At 43.8% G+C, this 26500-nt stretch overlaps 1 protein-coding gene and 1 pseudogene across 2 annotated transcripts in view; both read right to left on the bottom strand.

Moving 5' to 3' along the window:
- MGLL (monoglyceride lipase) overlaps window positions 1–26500 on the bottom strand; it is a 94168-nt gene that overhangs the window by 33855 nt on the left and 33813 nt on the right. The gene's annotated exons all lie outside the window — the stretch shown is intronic.
- On the bottom strand, window positions 9352–9468 carry LOC136643489 (5S ribosomal RNA; annotated as a pseudogene).

Here is a 26500-nt window from a genome sequence, read left to right as displayed (position 1 = left end):
CCATGTCAGACCTGACTGACACGTGCATATTCATCACCTGATGGCAGTCCTAACATCTAGTGATGACTATCATGTGTGACGAGACAGCACAGATAAATACCACCCCACAGAGAGCCCTGCTGTTGCTTCATACCGCCTTACACAGACATTCATGCATTTAGCAACTCATCACCAAGCGCAGAGAACCTGATATTCTTCAAGTGCTCATCAGTGCTACCACTACCACAGTGGTTCTCAAGTTTTTCGACTGGTATCTCCCTTGATCTACTGAGCCATTGGTCCTGGTTCCTCATTATGTCTACAATCCTGTATATTGTATAGGATGGCAATTTTTTTGTGAGCATTCCTCAGCTCCCCTGGTTGATTTTGTAGCTCCCTAGGAAATCATGGCTCACAGTTTGGGAACCACTGGACTAGCAGGGTTGATGCCCATGAATAGCAACCTTGGAAACGTCTAGAGCAGGGGTGGGAAAACCCTGGCCCTGGGGCCATTTGCGGCCCTCGGGGACCTCCAATCCGGCCCCAGTCTCCTATGAGCCTCTGACCCATTCAGACCGTTGGAGCCCACACTGGTCCATGACTGCTGGTCACAACCGCCAGATGTGAATTTCAGGCCGAGTTAGAGCAAAGCCTTTTATAGTCTTCATGTGTTTTCTGTTTTTTCCTGGGCATTATTTTAACCCCACCCCCCACCCCATTGCCTCGGAATAACTTATGTCTCCATGTGTTTCTGGCATGGTCTGTATGTTTTCCCCGTGCAAGAGGTATGTAGCAAACAGTTCATAGCTCTCTTGTGGTTCTACATACCTGTATTATAGTTCTCATGTGTATTATAAATAAATTCAGTAAAATTCATTCATTTACGTTCTGTCTCTAATGTATTCATTTATGTAAATTTATTCAAATTTGAAATGCTAATTCACTCTTTTTTTTCCAGCCCCTGACACAGGGTCAGAGAGATGATGTGGCCCTCCTGCCAAAATGTTTTGCCCACCCCTGGTCTAGAGATTTAACTAGGAGCTAAGCACCTTCTTGATCAGTATCTTCTAATTTCTAGCTGAACAGATAGGATCCAGCAATGGGAAAAGACAGAAAGACACATGGCTGCACAGATGAGTACTTGGTGAACATCAGTTATAGATATGTCTATTACAAAGGGGTGGATATGTCTATTACAAAGGGGTGGAATTCACATTTCATTAGTTTTTAAGACAAAGCATTTAGGTGCAGCTGAAATAACTCAACTTGCAACTCTTCCATTCCCATGTAACTCTTCCAATTCCATTTTAGAAACACAATGAAGACTTAAATGAAATGCTTAAAAAGACAAGAACTTTCTAGTCACCACTAGCAAGACAGTAGCACTGTTAGTGAGAATCTTCCAGCAGGTAGAATTCATACACATAAGGCTACACTTATGTCACAAGAGGTCACAAGAGGACTTCAGTAAGATGAAAACAAGACCAGTTGCAATGCTGACTGTCTAATAAGCTGGAGTGAGGATGGGGAAGTTGTGTGATTCCCACTAGCGGCCTTCAGCTACTGGTGCATTACAGAACAGCCAGTGACTTTTTCTGAGCACAGAGACTGTTTATGGGCACCCAAGGGGTAACTATTTCACACAGAGTGAGCTTGCAAATACCACTTAATAATGTTATCCACCAAACACAGTTGAGGGTGAGAATGGGTTTCATTTGCTGATGCAAAAGGGATTGGATAAATTTATGGAAGAAAGGTATTGCAGCTAATACAATGGGGGATTGGAACCTCCATGTGCAGAGACAGTGTACCTCTCAATTCCACGGGCTATGGACAAGTAGGAGAGGTTTTCATATCCTGTTTGTGGGCTTGTTGGAAGGCTTCAGCTGGCCTCTGTCAGAAAAAAAAAATGCCAGCTTGGGGCTGCAATCCTATACACACTTACCTATGAGCAAGTTCCATTGAACTTGATGGAACTTATTTCTGAGTAAACATGCATAGGACTGGACTGTAAATAGGTCTTTGGTACAATCAACCAGGTCTTGTCTTATGTTCTTATTAATCAATTAGTCCAAGTGGATCCTTTGAATGAACGTAGATTGCATGGATAGAGTTATTTTCAATAGGTTTCCAACCAAACCTTACTTTTTAAAAAGGCAGATTTGCTCAACAGCAAATTTCACCATTACTTTTTAATGATGTTAATAGGGCTTTCCTTGTTACAAGGTAAATAAATACTCTGTCAAGTCAGAGACATATGGAGAAAGGAAACTTAATGATAGCCAGATTACAGATGGAAAAAGAGCTCTTGCTACTTGCTAGCCTAACATTTTATCCAGCACACAAGCTTTCCTGCTTCCCATTTTTCCTCTGTTTGTACAGATGTTTATTACAAGTTTAAATAAAGAAGTAAAATGCACATGTACAGTACGACTGCTCTTTCCCAGATGGCCTGGGAGCCATGCAAAATATTTGGATAATGAGCAGTTTGGATAAACAGGAGTGCAGTTTCCTTAGGATTACATTGACATTGGGGCTACATGGAGGACATACACAATGACTGTGGATTACCAAAAAGCTTGAAATAGCTCAAGTTCACAATGAAGTTGACAGGGTGTTAGGGAAACTTAGTAGATAAGTTTCAGCTGGATCAAGTCTGCACACTTTCATTTTAAATGATGCCTGACTAATTCCCTATAGAATTAAAAAATCAAGAGTGAATTTTTATGGAGTGATGCTAGTGCATAAAACAACAGCTTAACGTAATTCATGCGGCTCAATAACTGATGAAGCATGCGACAGAGGGTGAAATGCAAAGGGCGGGGCACTTTATCCACATCTGGAAAAGTCAAGGATTTGCATCCTTTTGGATGTGCAAAGCCAACACTGCACTTAGTGAACGCAGGAAGCATCTTAGACACGAACAAGAAAACACGTGCTACAACAATCAAGGAAGCATCTTCTAACAGTAGAGAGAAGTTGGAGATCTTAACAGCCTGATCCCAAACACTCATATATTGTGTACCAAAAAGAAAAATAAGTCACTATCCCTGATAAAGACAACTGATAACACCACCACTATCATTATGTTGCTAAGCTTCAAAAACCTGTGAAAGAACACCCCCCCCCCCCGCTTGGGTCCTAGGAGCTTGTTTTACCTCTGCAGTTGGGACCACTGCTCCTGCCAAAAGCTTTCAACTTCCTATCAAAGAGCAGTGTCTCCAGTATAGATTTGGGAGAAACTGTCACAAAAGGGTTTGACAAGTGGGGTAGACCTAGGAGGCTAAAGTCTGTAGTTATGCTGCAACAGTTCCAGGCGCAAGTCTACATATTTAGCCTGCTACTATTTGTGCTCCTGAATCCACCCACCTTTGCCATTCTCAAGCACATGGTCTTTGTCTGTGGTCCCTTTTCCCCCTCCTCCAGTCCACTCAGCTGGTTGGCATAACTACAAGGCCAGCACGTTAATGGCTGGCTTCCAGCTTTGAGCATGGAGCCAAGGGAAGAGGGTGTACTTCCCACATCTTCCACTGAGCACTACAAAAACAAATTCTCAGCACAGGAAGCTATAGCCTAGGTGTGTCCTTACTGTGTCCACCCAACCCCAGGGGCCTTTTCCCATGATCAGTTCAGCCTGTGTCAGACATGGGGAAATTTGCCAGACTGTGCCAACTTCCAGCTGTGTCAGCCAATGGCAAGCAGACATAATAATCCACCCACAAGACCTGGATTCAGCCTGGAATCAGTTTTCAGCATGCCATCTCTAACCCACACTTAACTGTCAGCGTGCAAAAGCTGATTCATGTGCATATTGGTGTTAACGACAATACAACAACTGAAGCCAGCACAAGGTGCTTTCTCCTTGTTACTTTGGTCTGAGTTTCACCTGCCATTCTCGGCAAAGAGGCAGATACTCCTGTGGAGTATCAGTCACACTTTCTTACTGCAGCTGTCTCTTTGCTGAAACACACCCTTCTTTTGTTTCCTGCACGATCAACTTCTATTTCCTTTCCCTTCTCACAAGATTACTTTTCTTCTCCGGACTCACACAAAAGTACAACACATTGAGAAGGATCTCCTCCCACCAGGCACACAGTTTGGAGAGCAGAGGTATTTTTAGACTGTTGCACACACAGCGCTTACATTATTGTTTTGTTGTCTTGGCAGAGGAAAAAAAAGGATAATTGGAAAGAAGCAATTTTCTAGGCTAAAATTATTTCTGCCTTATTGCTGTTGAGCACAAAACACCTCATCTGATAAATCCACTGCAAGACTTTTGGGGGGGGGGGATGGAGGCTAAACAAAAAGATCCCCAGTGTCAGAGGAAGGATTAATTCCCACCAGTTGGAACAACTCAGTAAGACAGGCTGCTCGTTCATACTCCGATCAACACTATGGGGCAAATTTAGTCTTGAGGTAATCAACTGCAACTCCGCAGAGTCTTTTCTGAAATTATCTTCTTACGGCAAGGTTTCCCCAGAGAAAATGTTCACAGCAAACAGGTTGAGGAGTAATAGTTCCTCTGCCAGGTTCACCTGCAAACAGCTACATTACAACTTAAGTGAAAAACAAATTATTTCCAAAAGCAGCATCAGATAAGCAGTAAGGAAGCACACAAGGCTGCAAGAGGGCAACCAACTATTCTGATGAACCGTTTTGCATTCACAGGACAGCTTCAGAATGAGTCTTAGAAATGTATGGATTTTCATGGATGGCATGTTCTGGCAAACTCATTTCCATGGGTCTGTAACCATGGGAATAATCTCAGAAGCCAGCCTTATTATGGTGGAAAAGGACTTTACTCTCTCATATCAACCTCACAACGTGGGGTTGTGTCATGTCAACCTTGCAATGACATTCATGCAGCAAATCTGTGCGTCTTGAGGAACAGCAGAATGCACAGCAGACAGATGGTGAGAACATGTATGTGAGGCACAGAAGCAGCTTTACATTACTGCTCGTGGACACTTACTCTGTTTCTCCTTACTGGTCTATGCAACCTCTAGTCAAGACAGGGACTTCACCCAATTGTAAACACAGACTTTCTGTACTGTACACCTGCTTTTGTGCAATCAATCCTCCTCCTGAATATGTACCCACGACTTTTCACCTGTATTTATTGTTGAACTGCAACCCCACTCTTCCCCTGGAAGCACAAGCAGCAAAATCTCCCCTGGGTGTCTGTACTGTGCTAACCAGAGTGATGAGTGGGGACAGAGACCAGGGTACACAGACCAGCTTCTTCTTATATTCAGAAGCTGTTAGTGCTGCGTCATAGGTAGCTAAGCATGTGAAAGGTCCATGTCTGGGCCATGTCCTGGACTGGGTCTAGGACTGGGATGATGCACCTCATCACTAGGCCAAGGCAGAGCTTAGGAAACAGAACCAGAATGACATGGAGGATCAATGCAGAGGCAGAGCTGATTACAGCCAAGGACCTAAACTAAGGAATCTGATCAAAGGAGGGTAGAATAGGAATGCAGGGCACTTACAGGCAGATGGATAAGGAAGATGGTAAGTGAATCAGACTGTAGCCAAGTCAAAGATTCAAGCCAGGTCCGGAAGCATTTATAGCTGGAAGTAGTTATAGGTAGAAAGGACCAATCTTGCCAGCTGTCTGCCCAGGGGATGGAGACAAGCTGGGCTGTAACTGAGGTTCCTTACCCTACAGAAACCCACCAATAAACATCACAACTCTGAGCTATATGGTAACCTTCCCATTAGAACTTCCACTCGTCCCTGATTTTATACCAAGCTCCTCCACCTCAGAACTGCCTCTAATGCAAGCCTGTAAATAGCCACTCTTCTGGTCACTTAAGTCTGAACTGTATCCAGATAACAAGGCAGGAAAGAAAACCAGCTCTTCGTTTCATTCAGGTCAGGACTATCTGGTATATGTGGATAGGTGAACTGCAGGCCAATTTCTTTAATGAATTAGTAACTTTTTTGTGAAGATAAAAACAAGTCTTCTTGTCATTTCTTGATCATTCAGCAGCACCAAAGTTAGAGTCAAAAGCAGTACGAAAATCAGGGTCATCTCCCATAGAGATGGGTCAGGGGCAAAGCCAATCCATGGCCTGCTATGATGTCCAGATCAACACCATCTGACAAACCACGGTCTGCAAACCATCACCAAGATCCCATTAGCATGACTGTACAAAAACCATGCAAAAACATGATTTGCCACAGGTTTTCAAACTGGTTTTTGCAGACTTACAGCATTACTTTAAGGCATTAGTCAACTCTCTAAGGCTATTGTTAGCGGCCATAGCATCTGGACACTCAAGGAAAACAAGGGAAGAGGAAGAGTGCACAAACCATGGGCGGATCCAAGGGGGACCACGGATATGTGCCCCCCCCAACTGTCTGCTAGCAGGCAAGGGCGCCCACTGGGCTGGGAAACAAAACTGGGTGCGAGGGGGACGTCCACTGGGTACACACAATCTGAGTAAGAGATTAGCTGGAATGGGAGCCCAGGTCTACCCACCCAGCAAACCTTGGCCACAGAGGTTATCAAGTTTAACCTGGAGCCTGGGTCTACCTGCCCGGTTGATTGGGCTCTGGAGTTGGTAGTGCTCATTATTATTATTATTATTATTACATTTTTATACCGCCCTTCCTCCAAAGAGCTCAGGGCGGTGTACACAGCTGCTTCTCTCCTTTTTTCCCTCACAACAACCCTGCGAGGTAGATGAGGCTGAGAGAAAGTGACTGGCCCAAGGTCACCCAGTAAGCTTCATGGCTGAGGGGGGATTTGAACCTGGATCTTCCAGGTCTGAGTCCACCTCCCAAACCACTACACCACGCTGGCTCTCATACCCCCCCCAAATACAAACACTGGATCCGCCTGACATAAACCATTATTTGTCTGTACACTTGGAACTTAAATATGGCTTGAAGTCAAAGCTATGTAGCCATGACAGAAAAGACCAAATGCTCTCTTATAGATTTAGAAGCACTAAAAACATAATTTAAGGCAAAGCATTCTTTCTCTTTAAAGAAGGAGAGACATAACATCCACCTTTTGTAATTCTGTGTTTCTAAAAACAGCGAAGGCACTAGGCCAGAATGCTGCTCTGGCATCTTTGTTGAGCACCACAACACGTATTTTTGCATTGCAGGCACTGGGAGAAGCCACTCTGCTTTCCAACATGTACTGCTATTAAGTTCCAAATGACATCCTGTTTAATTAGCAAACATTTCCATTTCTCCTCAACAAAATTTATGCATTTCCAGCTCTTTTGTGGGATTTTTGTTCACTCCACTGGAGTATTTTATACAACCCATTTGACCATCCTTCCTTCAAAGAGAGTTTTAACAAGGCAAGCCTTAAGACCTACGAAAAGTTGTAAGAGGCATTTGGGACGATCCTTTTGCATTCTGTACAAGATGCAGAAGCCAATCATTTTATGCTAAAGAGAACACAGGACTCATTTTCGTCTGGAACAACTGTTTATTTTCTAGAAGTGGTACCAGAAGGGGGAGTTGAGGGGCAGTTGGGGCACTGATCAGTTCTGTGCAACCCTTCACATTTTGCATTCCCTTCTCATGCAAGTACTGCCAAAATCATCCTCAAAACATTCTCTTGTCACAACTACCAACATAAGCATGTATGAGATAAAACCCCACAATTCACCAGTATGTTGAATAAATGCAGTCAGTTTTTACATGAAAGTTCCAGTTCCTAACAGACGGTTTTATCTGTTAAGATTTCCTCATACACCATAACTTCTGAGTTTTGTCTCTTAACAATTGCCTTAATTTAGACACCATCCCAAAATATGGCATGCACTAAACACAATTTAGAACCCAGTTTCAGGTTCCCAATGACCAGGCAAATGATGGTTCAGTAGTTCTCGTCTGCCTTCAGTTCCTGTCTGCTCAGTACTCCAGTCTGTAAAAGATACAGTGACCTCCAGCGGCAGAGCTACTGACAGAACTCTGGTTTTTAAATTTAAACCTCATACTAAACCACAGTTAGCCCAAAAAGTATTTGCCAACCCACTTTATATCAGTTTCTGATTTGGTCTCAATTTGCCAACTGATTGTAAATCACTGGTTACCAGCTGGGACATTGCGCAAAACCATAGAGGTATAACCAAATTATCCAGGGATATTTTTACCTGTGGTTTTATCTCAATGTGATGAGAAGCATCCTTTACATTAAAGGAAAAAAGTCCTTTAACAATAGCCCCGTTAATGCGAGAGACAGCAGCCAGCTGACAATCCATCAATCATTCTCTCTCCAGGTACTTAGAACAGCTTCACTCCTCCCTTCCCCCATAAGCAACCCCTCCCTTCCCCCTAAGCATGTGAAAGAATGCTAAATGGAAGTGATTGCCACCTCCTCCATTCTTTCCCCATTTCTTCTTCCAATTGATGGATTGTCTGCCTAATGGATTGTCTGCCTGTCTTACATCACAAAGGTCAGCAAGGCTGTTTTTAAATCACTGAGCAAAAGGACATGGTTTTTTGAATGGATTTGCTTTAATGTGATTTTTGCTATTGTTCTTTGCAACAGTTCTGGGAATGGAACCTTCATGGATAACAAGACTCAACCTGTAGTTAACATTTCTTAACCATGGTTTGGTGTGATTAATTGAGGTTCTATGTCAAAATCTCCTCCAATAGCCTGTGACCTTTCAGAGCACACCCTCTACTGGGACAGCCAGTCTCAAAGGCAACTGGGTCCCTGTCTCCATATAGTGATGAGTAACTGTCTGATAAAGAATAGTCTGATCTATACTGTAAATCCACATAACATAGCACAACACTGATCTATAATGTAAAGCTACATAACAGCACAACACAAACACACAAACCCCAACAAAGGAATATTTTCTGTATGTAAAAGACACTATATATCTGCAAATTAATTCAAAGACCTAGGTAGCAGCCTGTCACAATCTCCATTATGGTCAGACCTCTAGGTGGCATATCACACAATCTTCCACTTTCAAATGTAATTTGGAGTCCCATAACCATAACCCAGCTCACATCTGATCACTGGTCCCAGTTTGCTCACTTCACTTGGGTGCAGGAAATTTTAATGTCTGTTGATTTTAAATTAGCCTATCAAAACTTGGAGGGCTGGGCTCCCTGAAATGGGATAAAAGGCGACCCACTCGAGTGAGAAAGATGTAAGGCAGTCTAGGCAGTCTTTGCAAAATGCCAGCCAAGTCAAGATACAAGCCTTGATGCTGTCCAGCTACTCAGGAGTTCTCCTAGGTGGCTCTTCCCTCCAAGGCCTGAAGATGCTGCACTGTAAGTGGATGCTTTAAGACACGGAAATTCTAGTTTTTATTTTGTTTTGAAGTTCACCTCTTGATTTCAAGTGGTTGGCAACCTTCAGTCTCGAAAGACTATGGTATAAGCCTACAGCACCTGGTATTCCCAGGCGGTCTCCCATCCAAGTACTAACCGGGCCTGACCCTACTTAGCTTCCAAGATCAGATGAGATCGGGCATGTGCAGGGTAACAGTTGCTGATTTCAAGTATTGACTTTGAATTCTGTTTTTCCCTGTTCCATTTCAATCCCCAATAAATCCTTTTCCCTTGATTTGATTTGAAACACTTGCCTAGTGTTTCAACCCACAGAACAACTGGCTTCCCTTCTCCGAAGCTCTTCTAGTGAGCTTTGCTTACTACCCACAGAAGGCCTGAGCGTGTTAGTGTGTGATTGTATGGGAATGTGTGGATGAGAGCGGGAGAGGAGTGAAGCAAAGAGGTCAGCCAAGATGCTCCCCATCCTTCCCCTCCTCAAGTTACTCAGTATGAGGGCTCTCAGTTGGCCTACAAACCACCATCTGGATGAAGGGGTGGAAAAGTCATCCTAAGTTGGCATTTCTGGTGGCAGTGGATTTGATTTCATGGGAAAATTCAGAACATGACTTTTTTTTTTTTTTTTTTTTTTTTTGCTGTTGTGGCATGGTCTCAGGGTATGGAGAAGCACAAGATTTGGTGGGGCACATTCCTGACCAAAAGGTTTAAGGTAGACAGATTCAAGAAGAAAGACCCATTCAAAGAAGCACTGAAGGCGTAAGTAGGTACATTAACAAGGAGTTTACAGCGCAGTGGAATTCAACTTCTGTTGTGTGTATTCCCAATTCTGCTTGGCAAGAAGAAAAATGCCTGTGCTGCTGGGGTGTATTATAATTGTATGTATGGGCATAACTTGGGCCAATCCAAATGCTGGAAATAGTCTGCCCTTTGACAACTTTCATCAATAGTTCAACTATCTTTCTTTGGGCATTGAGTCCTGGGCCTCTGCATTGTCTGGTCCTAGCAAATCAGCTAAAACTAACCGACATTGTCTCCTAACCACAGGCTTGTCCCTTTCAGCTTCTTTTGGTTATGCTCTATGTGTGCCTAAAATCACACATTCATTCTCTCTCTCGCTCTGTGAGAGAGACTGGATAACAATGCAAGCTCTTTGAATATAGAATTCGCCCTTTAGGATTTTCCTTTTTAAATCATAATCAAAATCTGAGATCTGTCTTAGCCTCCTTCTCTATATTTATAATGTGTATAATAAAAGTATTTACTTCAACACAGTGGGCAGCTGTGTGCATGCAAAAGGATGATGGGGGGAACGCTCCATCAACTGACATAAGGGAAGAGGCCACTTGAGAAGGAGTTCCTTGTGTGCACTGGAGCAGACACAAACCTCCGGATTAGGGCACAAGAGTTCACATAATAAAAATATACATGTAAAATAAAAGTATAATGAAGTGGCCAAAATGAATGGTCTCAGAACTTTTAATAACAGAGACATCTGCACTGGAAAGCCACATTCTTTTAACAGGATGTATCTGAGTAAGAACTAAGAACAGCCCCACTGGATCAGGCCATAGGCCCATCTAGTCCAGCTTCCTGTATCTCACAGCAGCCCACCAAATGCCCCAGGGAGCACACCAGATAACAAGAGGCCTGCATCCTGGTGCCCTCCCTTGCATTGGCATTCTGACATAGCCCATTTCTAAAATCAGGAGCTTGCACGTACAACACATCATGGCTTGTAACCCATAATGGATTTTTCCTCCAGAAACTTGTCCAATTCCCTTTTAAAGGTGTCCAGGCCAGATGCCATCACTGCATCCTGTGGCAAGGAGTTCCACAGACCAACCACACGCTGAGTAAAGAAATATTTTCTTCTTTCTGTCCTAACCCTCCCAACATTCAATTTGAGTGGATGTCCACTGCTTCTGGTGTTATGTGAGAGTGTAAAGAGCATCTCTCTATCCACTTTATCCTTTCCATGCATAGTTTTGTATGTCTTAATCATGTTCCCCCTCAGGCGTCTCTTTTCTAGGCTGAAGAGGCCCAAACGCCATAGCCTTTCCTCATAAGGAAGGTGTCCCAGCAAAATCATCTTAGTCGCTCTCTTTTGCACCTTTTCCATTTCCACTATGTCCTTTTTGAGATGTGGCGACCAGAACTGGATGCAATACTCCAGGTGTGGCCTTACCATCGATTTGTACAATGGCATTATAATATTAGCCGTTTTGTTCTCAATACCTTTTCTAATGATCCCAAGCATAGAATTGGCCTTCTTCACTGCTGCCGCACATTGGGTCGACACTTTCATTGACCTGTCCACCACCACCACCCCAAGATCTGTCTCTTAATCTGTCACAGACAGCTCAGAACCCATTACCCTATATGTGAAGTTTTGATTTTTTTGCCCCAATATGCATGACCTTACACTTACTTACATTGAAACGCATCTGCCATTTTGCTGTCCATTCTGCCAGTTTGGAGAGATCCTTCTGGAGCTCCTCACAATCACTTCTGGTCTTCACCACTTGGAAAAGTTTGGTGTCGTCCGCAAACTTTGCCACCTCACTGCTCAACCCTGTCTCCAGGTCATTTATGAAGAGGTTGAAAAGCAATGGTCCCAGGACAGTTCCGTGGGGCAAACCGCTTTTCATCTCTCTCCATTGTGAAAATTGCCCATTGACACCCACTCTCTGTTTCCTGGTCTTCAACCAGTTCTCAGTCCATGAGAGGACCTGCCCTCTAATTACCTGACTGTGGAGTTTTTTCAGTAGCCTTTGGTGAGGAACCGTGTCAAACGCCTTCTGAAAGTCCAGATATATAATGCCCACGGGTTTTCCCGCATCCACATGCCTGTTGACCTTTTCAAAGAATTCTAGGTTTGTGAGGCAAGACTTACCCTTACAGAAGCCATGCTGATTCTCCCTCAGCAAGGCCTGTTCGTCTATGTGTTTTGAGATTCTATCTTTGATGAAGCATTCCACCATCTGACCCGGTACAGATGTTAGGCTGACTGGCCTATAGTTTCCTGGGTCCCCCCCTCTTTCCCTTTTTAAAGAGAGACCTTGGGGTGGTGGTGGACGGATCGATGATCCCTGGGGCCTGGGCATTTGGTGGGCTGCTGTGAGATACAGGAAGCTGGACTAGATGGGCCTATGGCCCAATCCAGTGGGGCTGTTATGATGTTCTTATTATAGTATGATGTAAATCTCTATAAACAAAAGAATCCAGTTGAGACTTTTGGTCTCCATATTAAAAACGTATTAAGTTTTTAGTATGTGGGCTGTTTCAGTCTATATTTCTGCTTTGTCTGAATTTTATGTGGCAGTTTTTTATGTGTGCATTAAAACGGAAAGCCTAATCCAAGCCGTACGGAGGAGCTGGGCTTTATATCCAAACCATTCAATAAAACAGGATCACTTTCCATGCTACTTTCAGACAAAGGAGCAAGTATCCATATTTTACTAAGTATGAAATATAATGTATCACGAGTAATAATAATTTCTTAAAATTAAAGATACTAAACTTCCTATGTTTCATATGTGTGCCTCCCAAGTCAAGAAAATGTGTTTGTGATTTCTAAACACAACGTGCAGTACTATCATATGCATGTCTGCTATAAAGCAAGACCCATTGACTTCAAGTTACTCCCAGGTAAGTGAGGCTGCAAACCTATACACATTTACTTGCATGCAAATTCCACTGAACTCTATGGAGCTTGCTTCTGTGTAGACATGCAGGGAAGTGCACTGCCATCAGCTGGTTACACTTTCTAAATCAATCACATGCCCACTAGTACCATATGTTATGGTCCACTAGTACCACAGTTCCTTATGAGGAAGGCTACGGCATTTGGGCCTCTTCAGCCTAGAAAAGAGGTGCCTGAGGGGGTACATGACTGAGACATACAAAATTATGCAGGGGAAGGATAAAGTGGATAAAGAGATGCTCTTTACACTCTCACATAACACCAGAACCAGGGGACATCCACTCAAATAGAGTGTTGGGAGGGTTAGGACAGACAAAAGAAAATATTTCTTTACTCAGCGTGTGTGTTACTCAGTGACAAATGTTTAAGGTTTTTTTCCCTGGAGGTTTTTTTATTCTCCAGCTGCCGTCAGAGAATCTACTACTGACTTCTCCAAGTGTATATTTTTCCTTCCTTTCTCTTTTCCCCTTTTTAGAAATTGTTCTAAACTGTTTTTAGCTTAAATGTGGTTTTATTGTCCTGTATTTTTATGCCAAGAATCCTCCATGACAACCGACACAGGGGTTGAGGAGAAGCACCAAAGATATCTAATTTCCACTGATGCTATATTGTTGATTCTACCTCAAGGTTATAGAATGAGGGTTCCAAAAACTCTGAAGGTCAAATGTTGAGAACAACTTTCTTAGGAAAAAACTATACACAAGTTTAGAAAAAGAAAATCCAAACATTCCATCAATTTTGAAATGCAAGCAGCCTTCTAGTAAGAACCTACCTGCTCACCCAAAACCAAAAGGGACAAATGCTTGTATGAACAGCAAACGTTGTAGAACTGGTAGAAAAATACGATCTCTGAGACAGATGTCTGTGGCTCCAAATCTCACCACATCAAGAGCGCACTCACTCAGGGGTCATAAGCAAGCCATGAACTCACAGCCTAAGCAACATGGGGACAAACAATGACAGGGCTTCTGTAAGGATCACTGGGACAGTGTTTGTGAAGTGCTTTTAAAACTCAAAAGCAGTATAGGTATATGCTAATTATTAAAGCACTTTGTGCAGTGGAAGGTACTAGGAAAATGGTAAGTTAGAGCAACTGCAGGCGGCAGCAAGGGAAGACTTGCCTCCAACTTGAGTTGAATGCAAACTGCATGGCCCAGTCCGTCAACTCGGGCCCCTCGACTCAGGAGGCCTCAGTGAGAGTTGATGGCTGGACAGCAGTGCCCCTAATAAGACACTCAACGCTGACTGGGTCAGGATAAGGGCAAAAAAAACTCTGCCAGTATAATCCTGGCACCATATGGAAATCATGACTTGAATATGAAGTTATGGGGAGAGTCTTTTGTCAGCTGCTTTGGAAGCCCCTTGGAGCTACAAAGGAGGATATGCCTTTTTAAAAGAAATGTTTATATCTTCTTGTTGAAGATCAGCTGCTCATCTTGTTTATATGAGCAGTTGTTTTGTGTGGTTCACAAACATTATGATGAGATCAACACATCTTTGCTTTTTGCTCTTTTGCAAGTTAATGCACCGTTAAAGTTTTGTTAATTACAGTAGCATTTTGGGTTTGCTCTAGGAAAGCAGCAAGCAGTCTGGCAAACAGAGCAAACATCATGAGAACCAAGCAATATAAAATTTGGAAAGGTTTCTGCATTGCCTTGTAAATCAGTCCATTCTGTTGCACTGACTTCTGCAGAATAATAAAGACAACATGCGGTCTACCTAGTCATATAGCTCGGCTCCTTCCTTTATTGAAGAGAAGTCCTGGTTATTGTTCTTTTTCAGATGCCGTTTCCTGCAAAGTTGATACTTTGCAGGGTGTGCTCAGTTTAGACCCCAAGCACAGGATTAAATACCAGGCAACTTGGTTTCCTTGTGCTTAAAAAGGAATGAAGGACAAATGTGCCCAAATGCATTTTGGGGGAGGAGACACCAACAACTGCCTCTTTAAAAAATTACGTTCACCTTTCCTATGAGACATTCTTGACAAGAAAATCAGTGAGGGTGAAATCTAACCAACATGCCAGCACCGAGGTAAGGGCAATGCAACTCAAGTATATACTTGAGGAGGCCTCCATAACTGCCACCCCCACTCCCCACTGCAGGATGTAGCACATGCCCCACTGGAACAACTATGCCAGTGCTGGAAAGTTGGTTAGGAATGTGCCCGTAGTTGATCAAAATGAAATACACTGTACTATGAAAAACACCGCTCTCAAAAACAGTGAAGAAAAACCTTCCAACGCACACTTTGATAGTTGAAGAGGATTGTTTTTCGGAGCAACAGTCTTGATGCAACATTTTACATGTTCATCTCTTTCCCTCCTCAAAGCAGGGCCAGCCCAGCCATGAGGCTGCCTGAAGCAGCCACTTTGAACTGGAGGGCTTTGAACTATGGGCTGGAGGAGGAGGCAAATTCATAGGGGGTGCCCCACTTCCACAGCTGCTGGTTGCAGCACATGATTGCTGCCCCCCCTTTCTCTGCAAGAAAGACAAAGACCACGTGTGAAGCCTTTAGATGCTGCCGGCTTCTGGGAGAGATGGACAGAGAGCTAGCATCTGATCTGGCAGAGACTGGAATGGAAGACAAGAGGAAGAGTGAGCAGGTAGCAGCTGCAGATATACTTAGAACACCCATGTAGCTGATGGTACTTGCAGGAGCATATTACCCACTCCATCCAATGCTCAAATCTGTACATCTGTACATAAAGCAAACATTACAAAGGCACTATAAACCTCCAGTGATTTTTGCTTCGGAAGGAAGTCTGGAACCCTTGTGTTGTAGTTATGGAACTTCTTATCACTCAGAGAAACAGGACACATGCAAGTAACTATATACTGAAATGTAACCCACAAATCAGCATTTACTCTTGGTAGCAGATTAGTGGAGGTAAATCTGTATTACTTCAATGTACAAGGAAGCTGATGTTTCTTTTTCCCTCTATAGGGCGAATGCCTGACAAAATGTTGAAATCACACAATCACAGATATTTGAGCCATTTCAGGTGGCTGTGAACAAAAGACAGTGTGACATGTAAAATGAGCCTCATTTGCCTCTCAGCAGAGTGACCAAGTAAGAAGGAACACCAAGCGAGACGCTGCTGGACTACCTTTAACAGTAGGGCTGTCGCGAGCTGGATGAACGGTGTACAGCGCCAGCTGCTGCCCAGCTGCTGGCTTGCCTGTCTCTCAAGGCCAGAGCACCGGCACTCCCGGGAACAAGACGACACAAGGCAGAAGTTCTCCACCAAACGCCTCTTTACTATATACAATATGTACAACAACAGTCCAGATATCACATGAATCACGGTTCTCACCGACGTAGCCTTCGGCACTAACTCCACTCTGCATCTCCCACAACCCAGCTTGTCCCTGCTGGACTTTATATGCGTGTCAGCCAATCAGTGTGGAGTAAGAAACTGCTAAGTCACTCTGACTCTGCATGGAGTGACACACACACACACACACACACACACACACACACACACACACAGAGAGAGAGGTAGCAGTCACCTAGTCTACATCACCCAATGTTGCATCATCCTTTCTTCCCAGGATGCTATGCTGGCTGAGTCAGGCCAAGGCTTCAAGGCCTGCTGCTATTCAGCCTGTAAATTCTCTCTCAGTCCCAGGGATGGGATGAACCCTTAACAAAGGCAGAAGAGGGCAAGTGCTGGATTTTATACAGGGCTAAGAAAAGTTGTTAAAATTTGCTCTGCTACAACTAGTTCAGGTCTCAAAATTCCATCCTTGGCTTCTGATCTGTACCGTACTACAAGGTTGCCATCAAGATCCATTAGGCTTAGGCCAAGGGTTTGGAGGGCCCTTTCTGCACACACCATGGGCCTGGCTTACTGCCTCCCCTTTCTGGGTTTGTTCCCATTTCTTTTGCTAATCCCCTCCTTGCTGGGAGGTCAGGCGGGCAGGTGGGCTTGGTTGGAGATGACAGGCAGTTCCTCCCTCCCTTCCTGGCATGCTTACAGAAAAGGCAGACAGAGGTCTTATTGTCAGTCATATCCTAGCCTCATTGGCCTTTCAGGGGGGTGGGGAAGAGGAAGTATCCACCCAGTCTCTTCCCTCCACGAAGGCCAATGGGGATGTCATTACAACTCCAGACTTTCTTAAGGAAACTTTGAAGGTTCTGCAAGTCCATGACAGCCAGTGAGGGGTGGGGTGGCTGGGGCTCCCATGTGAGTCATGGGCTCCCAGGACATGCCGGCCCAAGAAAAATGGTCCTGCTCTATTCATTTAATCTCAGGCTCTGACAGAATCCAAAAAATTGTGGCATCCTTCTACCAAAGCAAGACACAAGCTTTTTAATAGAAGTCTTCCTTTAAATGAAACTGAGAAGAATGCATGTCCTATATTAGGTGTGGCGAAGTATTGCTGCTAAGCTGAATGAGCAACAGAAAAACACAGTAAGGAGATCCTTTCAATTTGACCTTCTTCTGTTGGTAAGCAAGAGATCAAGTTGCGTGTGACGTTTTTCTGACACCAGGAACAAGAGAGAAAATGTATCAGTGTGTATGCACCGTAGTCAACTCAGGAGGACAAACTAACAAGCGCTTCTGAACAGTAGTTCTGAAAAATCCGCAGCCACAAGACTGTTAGGGCAATTATTCAGGAAGCTGTTTTGATTCCTCCCCATCCCTTAAATAATGAATGTCCACAGAGCGTCATGCAAAAGTAAAAAAGGAAGAGGTTCTGCTGCTTCCCACCTCCTTGAAATCAAGATCTCACTCCCAAATCCACATAACATACAAACTAGATTTGTGCTTTGCAGTGCACTGTGCAAGATGTACAATGTGGTGAGCTTCTTGATGAGCACTTTACAGAGTGCTGACTATTTGGAAAGAACCCATCATAATTCTGGGACAGTCTCAGTTATCAATAACATTGTTCAGTACATTTCAAAGAAGATGAAACTGACCAAAATTGAGAAGGAAGACAGGCATATATCATCCCTAAAAACAGGAGTTTGGTTAGCGAGTCTGTACTGAAGAAAATAAGTAGGTCACTTCCAAAATAGTCAATTTTTTAATTTTATTTCCCACATCTACAGAACAGCATCACACCAGCCCACATTATGCACATTCAAACATTAACCTTTCTGCACTCTTAAAAATGCTATTTTCCAGTGTGGCAGAAGCCATACCCTTAGCATGGTTGCTACGTCCTGATATGGAAAGAGCAGAAAGAAACAACCAATAAGATGCATATCTCAGGAACGGAAAAAACTAATGCGTACATACACACCAGATCAAATCAAATACTATTATTATTATAGATTACCTGTTGACTTTTTAAAGAAAAAACCCTACTGGACCATTAAGTAGGTCTCAAATATAGGTCTGCTCTCATATCATTAACATTAGATTCAGTGACAGTTGTGAGAAGGTGAGAATGTTACCTCTGCTTTGGCAAGCACTACTTGCTGATTTTTCTTTCAGATCAAGATGGCCTTAAAGACATGGCAGCAAGCTAAATCAGTTTTTTGTGTGTGCACCATTTCAGCGGCAAACCTACTGGACGACTCCCTGAAAATACTGTTTGCAAGAATGCTGCCATCAAACCAAAGTGAGCGGAATCAATCTGGCTTTATAATGCGGTCCAAGACTGCACAAAAGGGCTGCTGCTTAACTCTAATCCTTTGCTGTAAGGTCTGCTAAATTTTCTGCTGGAGGAGGAGGTCGAGGCTTTTCAATTATCAACGGTTCTTTTCTTTTAACCTGCAAATCTCCACTTGAGGCTTTCAAGCTGGCTGCATGGTGAGTGAGACTTTGGAGAAAGCCCCTTTCTGGCACTCGAGGGGCAATCAGCTGAAAATCCCAGACTGCACACTCACATGTAGTGACAGCAGGGAGTGGCACTTCTGTTCACTTTCTGGCTTAGTTCCTCTGCCGTGGAAAACTGTGATCTGTCTAAGGAGCAAGTGAATAATAAAATCATTTTTGGATGGAAACATGCAGACATACTAGCCCACGCCTGGTCAAGGAGGGGAGCAGTAAACAGCATTCTTAGCAAATTGGGTCCAGATTTTACTTCATCTGGCAGAACAAGATCTGCCAGCTAGCAAGAGAAAAGCTGACAAGGTAAAATAAGGCGGAGGCTACTTGTTCAGCAGCGACAGTACCCCTGGAAATAGATCCATGAGCTGGAGGGCTGGATCATCCGTATGTTTGAATGACATGAGAATCATACACCATGGATGTAAGCCCAGAGAACTGGACAACAGTTGTACATATGCAATGCTGTTTTAATTCTAAAATGGTCACCTACATCAATGTGACCATTATCAGTTCTTGACAGATGAGCTTAGAAATCCTGAGATAAAATCCTCTTCCCTCACTTGCTGTTCTGAACCCCTAGTCCTGTTCTGTTCAGCAAGGGGGGGGGGGGAGGAAGGCAGATGACTGGACAAGGAAATGAACTGTACCATGGATTTAACACACTGAAGGTGATTTACAGGCAATCCTCCACTTCCTCTTTCAGCATATCTCAAGAACAGAACTGCACTGTCAAAAGTCTACATCCAATGACTGGATGGCAAGGTGACAAACCCTACTGACAACTTGAGTTGGGAGATAATATGCAAACCCAGGAAACTTGCCAGTACTAGTTAAATCTGAAGGTTGCATTAAAAGCTTAGATGAGGACTCCACATACATTTGTTTTATTGAGTTTTCTCCTGGCTGCTTCTTTTATCTGTTTCACAAAGAGATCTTTGGGTCAAGCTCATCAAAGCCTGAAAGGTGAACTGGAATACCTGTGTCCTCTTTTCTATTAGCAACTGCAGAAATAATGTTGAACATGAGCTAAGCTCTTTTTTTTCCTCTTGTTCTTAAACCTTCTTACTTTAACAAGGCATTTGTGCATCCCTCTGATTTTGGCCCTGATGCCTGGGAACTGTGTTTACAGAGCAATGTGGTGAAAAAGCATTATGCCTTCAAATGCAATGGTCTCCCCCATCCCACAGCCTGTCCTTTTTGTTGCATTCCCCATTACTGGTGTCTCGTGCTTATACCTTCAGGGCGCTCTCATGCAAGAGCCAACAGAACGCTGACATAGTCCAAGTAACAGCTGGTGATGAGATAGTTTGCCTCACAGAACAATCCTGTGACTCTTTTCACAATATGCATGCTTGAGAGCAGAATAATTATAAAAAACACTAGGAGACCGGCCAGACCTAACAATCTGTCACTTCTTTCCCCTACTGCTGCTGTTAAAACTGGCCAGCTTCACAGCAGACCCTGTCTTGGCTGTACTACGAAACAGAAGCTACCAGAAAGCTGAATTAAAGGAATAACAAAAACTTACTGTACCTTAGGAGAGCAGTGAAGCCTTGCTCCTCTGAAAGCAGCACTTCTTAAACAGTCAAGTGAAACTCCCTTCCTGTTCCTCTCCCTGAATATTGTTTGTGTGAATCAAGAATCAATCATCATGTCAATAGGGAAACAATATTTTTCCTAAAGCCTTTTTCTTCAGTACTTTAAAGAATTGTGCAGAGGCCCATACAATCCAACTCCTTCCTTCTGAAAAAAAGTACCTTCCGCCCTAAAGAACAGGGACAGGAAAAGACTGAATGATGCCAAGTAAACCCACTTTCTCTGCCTTGGGCAACCTTCCATAGCTATTTCCAAGGCTACTCCATTATGGTTATAGCAACATGTAAGACTAGTAATAACTTTGTCAATTCTAGTTCCATAAGCTTTGCACATGCACGCTCATCCCTTCATGGTCAGGTGGAGACTTGCACGTGAAGAAGTCAGTGTTCAAACACTACACTCTAACTTCAACTTGATCATATCGCGATGGGTTGAGAAGCAACAAATCAGGATAGTATCTCCGTTTCAGTTTGGAATTTGCCCTTTTTCTGGAACAAAAAGATTGGTTACTTCTGCTTCATCTGCAAGATCAGCAATGAGGATACATAGAAAACATAACCAGTTGTCAATTCTGCCCCTACCTTTCCCTCATCTTGGGGTAGAGAAAAAGACATGCCCCCAGCATCACAGAGGCTGCAGCTCACTGGCACCATGAAGTTTATTTATATGTTAATGACAGGCTGTGAGACCCTCCCCCCTCTAACTGGATGGTGGGCCTGGTGATTCTGCCTCACCCTACGAAACACCACTGCTGGCAAATAATTCAATAGGCAGGGCTTGTGGTTATATCACCCAACCCCCGCTCCTCTTTCTCTAGGCATGTGAGTAGAAATTTGGCAAGTCTACTGGAGCCTGGGGGTGGGCCCTAAATAATGCAGGGCAGTCCTCACCAGGTGCCAAGCCTGGATTGCCAGATTTGGGGTATTCTCTTTCCCAAGATCACTGGGGTGAGGCCTTACAATGAGTGGCATCATTGTCCAAAGCTCAAGGTGCCTGGTCAGTGAACCACAGCTACTTCCTGATTAACCCAGATGAAGTTTTTACCTTCCCAAATGGAAGATGAAGTTCTTACCTTCACAAATTTGGGGGGGGGGATGTTCTATAGGGAGCTCCCATTCTCAACCACCCACGGGGTGGTGGTGGTTCCATGGCCCACCTCACCTCCTTGGCCCTTGGTTCCTCCACAACCTGCCTTGGGCATGCTGTTCCTCTTCCACTGGTAAGACCCTTCCTTGGCCTTCCATTGCTCCTGTGCTCTCAAATCTAGCTCCTCTTTCCTGCTCCAATCCTCACCATCTGTTTCTCCTCTGATCTTCACCTTCCTCACTTTGCTTCTCCATTGTTCTTACTGCCAAGGAATGGTTTTATGGATGGATATCTGCCTCCATCCACTTACTTGCTCAGCTGTGGTTGGGAGTTCAGTTGCAGTGCCCTGCAAAGGTATTACTGGGACTGCATCTGCCTTGCCAACAGTTGTGGCTGCTGCACCTCTGCTCCTGTCACCTGGAGAGGCAGCGCCAGTGTAGATAATACAAGGATCAATTAGATCTTCCCACTTGAAAGATTTTGGATATATTCTTTTTAACACACCAAAGCCATGAGAGAGAAAGAGAGCTGGAAAGTCACCTTGGGTGAACTTTTCTGTAAGCCTCTGGAGAATGAAAGGCATCTGGAGATTCTGAAACAAGCATCTCCGAATCTTCTGGGTGTTCAAAGTTCAAACTAAGAATAAACAGGTTGGCTCACCCTTCTTTTACTGGACTTTCTCCAACAGCTTGCAGTGAGAATTCAGTCCTTCTAGCAGATACTTGCTAAGGTTCTCTTCCACAGATGGCAGCTCAACTGCAGCTTCTTCAGATTGGCTGCTAACTCTATGATTCTTCTTTCAGCTCCTTTTATTTTTAAAAAAGTAGATTACGCTTCATTTTCTGCTTTTGTCTTTCTTGAGCTGCTTGTCCCTTTATTACCTTGCTAATGCTATAAAGCAGAGGTCTTCAACAGGTGGATCAAGACACAGAAGGAGTTGCAAACCCACCTCAGGTGGAAGTGGCAGTAATGCCATCACCATCTTGTTTTGATCAGTAGCCAGGGCTTTGGGTCCTAGATTTGGCATGTTGCCTCAATGCCAGGAGACTGTGGGTTGGCCATGACACATAGTAGTTGTGTCCTTATTTTCACCTGAGAAATGTTAGAGGTGTGCGATTGCATGTCAGGAAACTACACATTCCATAGTCAGGAGGAAATACATAGCTCTCCTACTTGTAGCAAGGAACCTAGAACCCAATTCTTAGGCTGCTGCCCAAAGTAGTAGATTGAAGCTAATGAAAGCCAAGTAAGTCAATACACTCAAGCTTGAATGTCTTCTGAGAACCCATTCCAGTGTCAGCTGCACAGGCTGCATGCATCACTTAATTGTCTCTTCATTTTTAGTTCTGTGTGATCCAGCTGCTTCTTAGCTTGAGACTGTTGCTCCATCTAACCTCCCTGGAACATTACACACAGTGAGAAAACGGCACAGCTGTACATCCACTAAGTTCCTTGCAGAGCAAGGGTATCTGCAGAGACTCTTAAACCTCAAAGACTGACTATTATCTTCCGGATGTCCCAGAAAAATGCAGTCTCTTTCAAAATGAAAAGTGTAGAGCTCCAATTCTCAACTTCCTTCTACTGGGAAAAAAGGCAACGGAAGACACCCACGGTCAGGACAAAGCACACCATCGTGGGACCACATAGCGAGACCATGATGGTGGCAGACATCTGCTTGTCATTATCCAAAGAAAAGGGCCAGAGGAACTCTTTTTGAAGTCCATGAGATATAGCCTGGGGTTCTTGACAAACTGCCAAAAAAAATTCTGTTTATTTAAATTGTGTGCCTTAATGAAAATGTGCCTCTCTTGGCTCCCCCTCAATCTAGTGTTTGCAGGTCAGTGCTATGAATGCTTACTCAGAAGTCATTCCAACTGAGTTCAATACTAAATTGTCTCCTCCTTTGGGCAGCTAACAGAAAATTCAGCCATACTATCCCCGTCTTAGCTCTTCCTGTCAGCTGCCTTTACAGTAGCAGATTGAATTTAAAATCAAGGAGTTTTAATGTTTTTAAGTTCCAATCCAGCCATATCAGAGTTCTACTTTTCAATCATCAATTCCTTCCTATCCTTAGATGTCACCTGTTCCTTAAAACATTTTTTTTAAAACACAGGTTGCTATTTTGCCTCCCCCCATGGAATGTGGGTCCTGTTCACCTTGGACAACAGTCCCCACCTGCCACACATTCTTTGGAGTGTTCCTATTTTCATTCATAAAATGTGGAGGTTATGTGAATATATCAGACATTCACATGTATCCCAGGCTAGATGACTAGGTAGCTAGTTAACAGTTGGATCAGGTGAACCTTCTGGGCGTTGCAGCAGGAAACCTGGAATTGAATCCTCAGACAGAGCAGCTTTCTTTGGACATTTTATCCCATGCATTCCTGCATGTGGGATGATGGGGGGAATTTTATCGCTTAGCTGCACACGTAATGACAGTAATGTCATCTCCCCGTGATCAGCATTTGTTGCTGAATCCCAACAACAATTATGATGGGGCAGGCTTCATTTTGACCAAATAGCTTGCTCCCCCCCCCCTCCAGCATACAAGACCATGTGGGAGAAAATATGGGCTCAAAAGCCACTGCAATACAAAGGTCTCTTCCCAATTACATCTGCAAAGCACTCCCTGCAGCTACCTTTACAGCAGTAGCCTCTAAACCCTGGCCCTTGGGCTGGATCCAGCATCCCAAAATTACCTGTCTGGGCATGAGACAGCAGCAGCTTTCCATAGCTACTACACTTCCTATCTCCTCAGTCAGTCTTCATAGAAAGTCATGCTGGGCAGCTGCTTTCGCCTGGAAATTGGGGCACAGAGCCTACTAGGGCAAAGGACAGTAGAAGCAGTTGCCTAGTGCGAGTTGCTGAGAAGACAGGAGGCTATGGCTTATAACAGAAAGCCTCTCTGTCACAGTCACACCCGGATGGGTAACCTTGGGGCACAGTTTGGAGACTGCTGCTTCACAGGGAAGCTCTCTATAAAGAAAAGTTGTTATTGTAAATAATTAGCAGCCACTGCCTCCTTGTTTGAGACAAGTTAATTGAATGCTTTCCACATGCGCTGCCTCCAACGCATTCTCGGCATCACCTGGCAGGACAAAGTTCCTAACAACAGTCCTGGAACATGCTGGAATCCCTAGCACGTATGCACTGCTGAAACAGAGACGCCTGCGTTTGCTCGGTCATGTCGTGAGAATGGATGATGGGAGGATCTCAAAGGATCTCCTCTATGGAGAACTCGTGCAAGGAAAGCGCCCTACAGGTAGACCACAGCTGCAATACAAGGACATCTGCAAGAGGGATCTGAAGGCCTTAGGAATGGACCTCAACAGATGGGAAACCCTGGCCTCTGAGCGGCCCGCTTGGAGGCAGGCTGTGCAGCATGGCCTTTCCCAGTTTGAAGAGACACTTGGCCAAACAGTCTGAGGCAAAGAAGGAAGGCCCATAGCCAGGGAGACAGACCAGGGACAGACTGCACTTGCTCCCAGTGTGGAAGGGATTGTCACTCCCGGATTGGCCTTTTCAGCCACACTAGATGCTGTTCCAGAACCACCTTCCATAGTCTTTCGAGACTGAAGGTTGCCAATACAATACAATCAGCTTGAGAGATTAAAAAACCATTCTATGCCAGGCTTGGAGAAGCAAGGTCAATATAGTCATCCCTTCGTACATAAAACAGTTTTTAGGCAAAAAGGAAACAATATACAATGACTAGGTTTATACAAATTGTTGTCGGGCCAGCAACCTTCAAGGAGTTGATGGATATCCAGCACGGAGGAGGAAGCATCAGGTGGTGGAGATAATGATAAGCCCTCACTATCACCCAGCCCCAGAGACTTCAAAGTAAGATTCAGGTTCATAAAGTTCACAGAATGTATGGTGAAGAGGGTCCCCTGAAACCTAACCCCATTTTTCCCATAGACTCAATGATTCGGTAGCCATGAATTCAGTATACTTTAGGTTTTCCAGGAACTTAACCCTAGTGGATAACAAGAACTTACTTTAAGGAAATAAGTCCCTAAGACAAGGTTGCCTCAATAAACTTCCAATAATGCAGAGCCAGTGAAATCAAACTAAAGTTTATTTTTGGCACTCTTTTCCCACAATTATTTTATAAACTGATCCTTTTTTCCTCTGGGTTTAATTTAAATTTTTTGGTTTAGTTTTGCAAACGCTGTAATCCTGCAAGGTAGTAATAACCCCACCTGTCCAGAAGTTTGTGTAACATTACTGACCTGAAGAGGATTAGGTACTGGACAAAGTTGGAAAGACACCCCCCCCTCCCACAGGATGGGTCATAGACTTGCACCTAGAGTACACTCTCATAAGCAATATCTCCAAAGGTAATTCCCTAGTTTGGTGGAAAAATACTAGGCAAGGGTCAAGAGTAGGTCTTAGCCAGAAATTCTCAGCTGAAAACTTTCATTTTGTGTAAGATAGAAAAAGAAGTCATCAGCTGACTTTTTCTGCTACCACTGCTGTTTTACAATAACAGTGGTGTTCCTCCCAGATTGTTATCCTGCTAAAATTTCCTCTCAAAACTATGTCATTAAGGGGTTGTTCTTAAGGGGAGGGGTTCTGAGGAAAAAAAAATGACAGTTGCTAACCACAGAGAAATGCACCACCACTATTAAGACCAACTGTTGCCTCCCCCTTAAAACAGTTCAAATTTGCAAATGGGACAGTGCAGATGGGGAATTGTCTTTGGGATGGAATCATTAACTTTGCAGTTACACATAAAGAGCTACATCAAAACACAGAGGTTCAAGTTGGAAAAAATATTTGTCAGGGGAGAAAGAGACGATTAGCATTTTTCCCCAGGTTGTCCTAAGAGTCCAGAGAAATCCTACTAAAGTCAATGAGGTCATGTCCTTCATGAGGTGAATGCTTTTTGTAGTTTAGCTTCTTGGCCTATGCAGGGAAAAGTCCATCTTCTCTATGACAGATGTCACAACAGGTGAACAGTAGTCAGAGTGACAGGGCACAATCCTATCCAACTTTCCAGCACCCGTGCAGCCATAGCGTAGCCTTAAGGTAAGGGAACAAATGTTTCCATACCTTGAGGA

Source organism: Tiliqua scincoides, chromosome 2 (assembly GCF_035046505.1).
Source record: "Tiliqua scincoides isolate rTilSci1 chromosome 2, rTilSci1.hap2, whole genome shotgun sequence".
Classification (NCBI taxonomy): Eukaryota; Metazoa; Chordata; class Lepidosauria; order Squamata; family Scincidae; genus Tiliqua; species Tiliqua scincoides.
The sequence above is the reverse complement of the archived record's forward strand: the minus strand, read 5'-3'. Positions and strand labels throughout refer to the sequence as shown.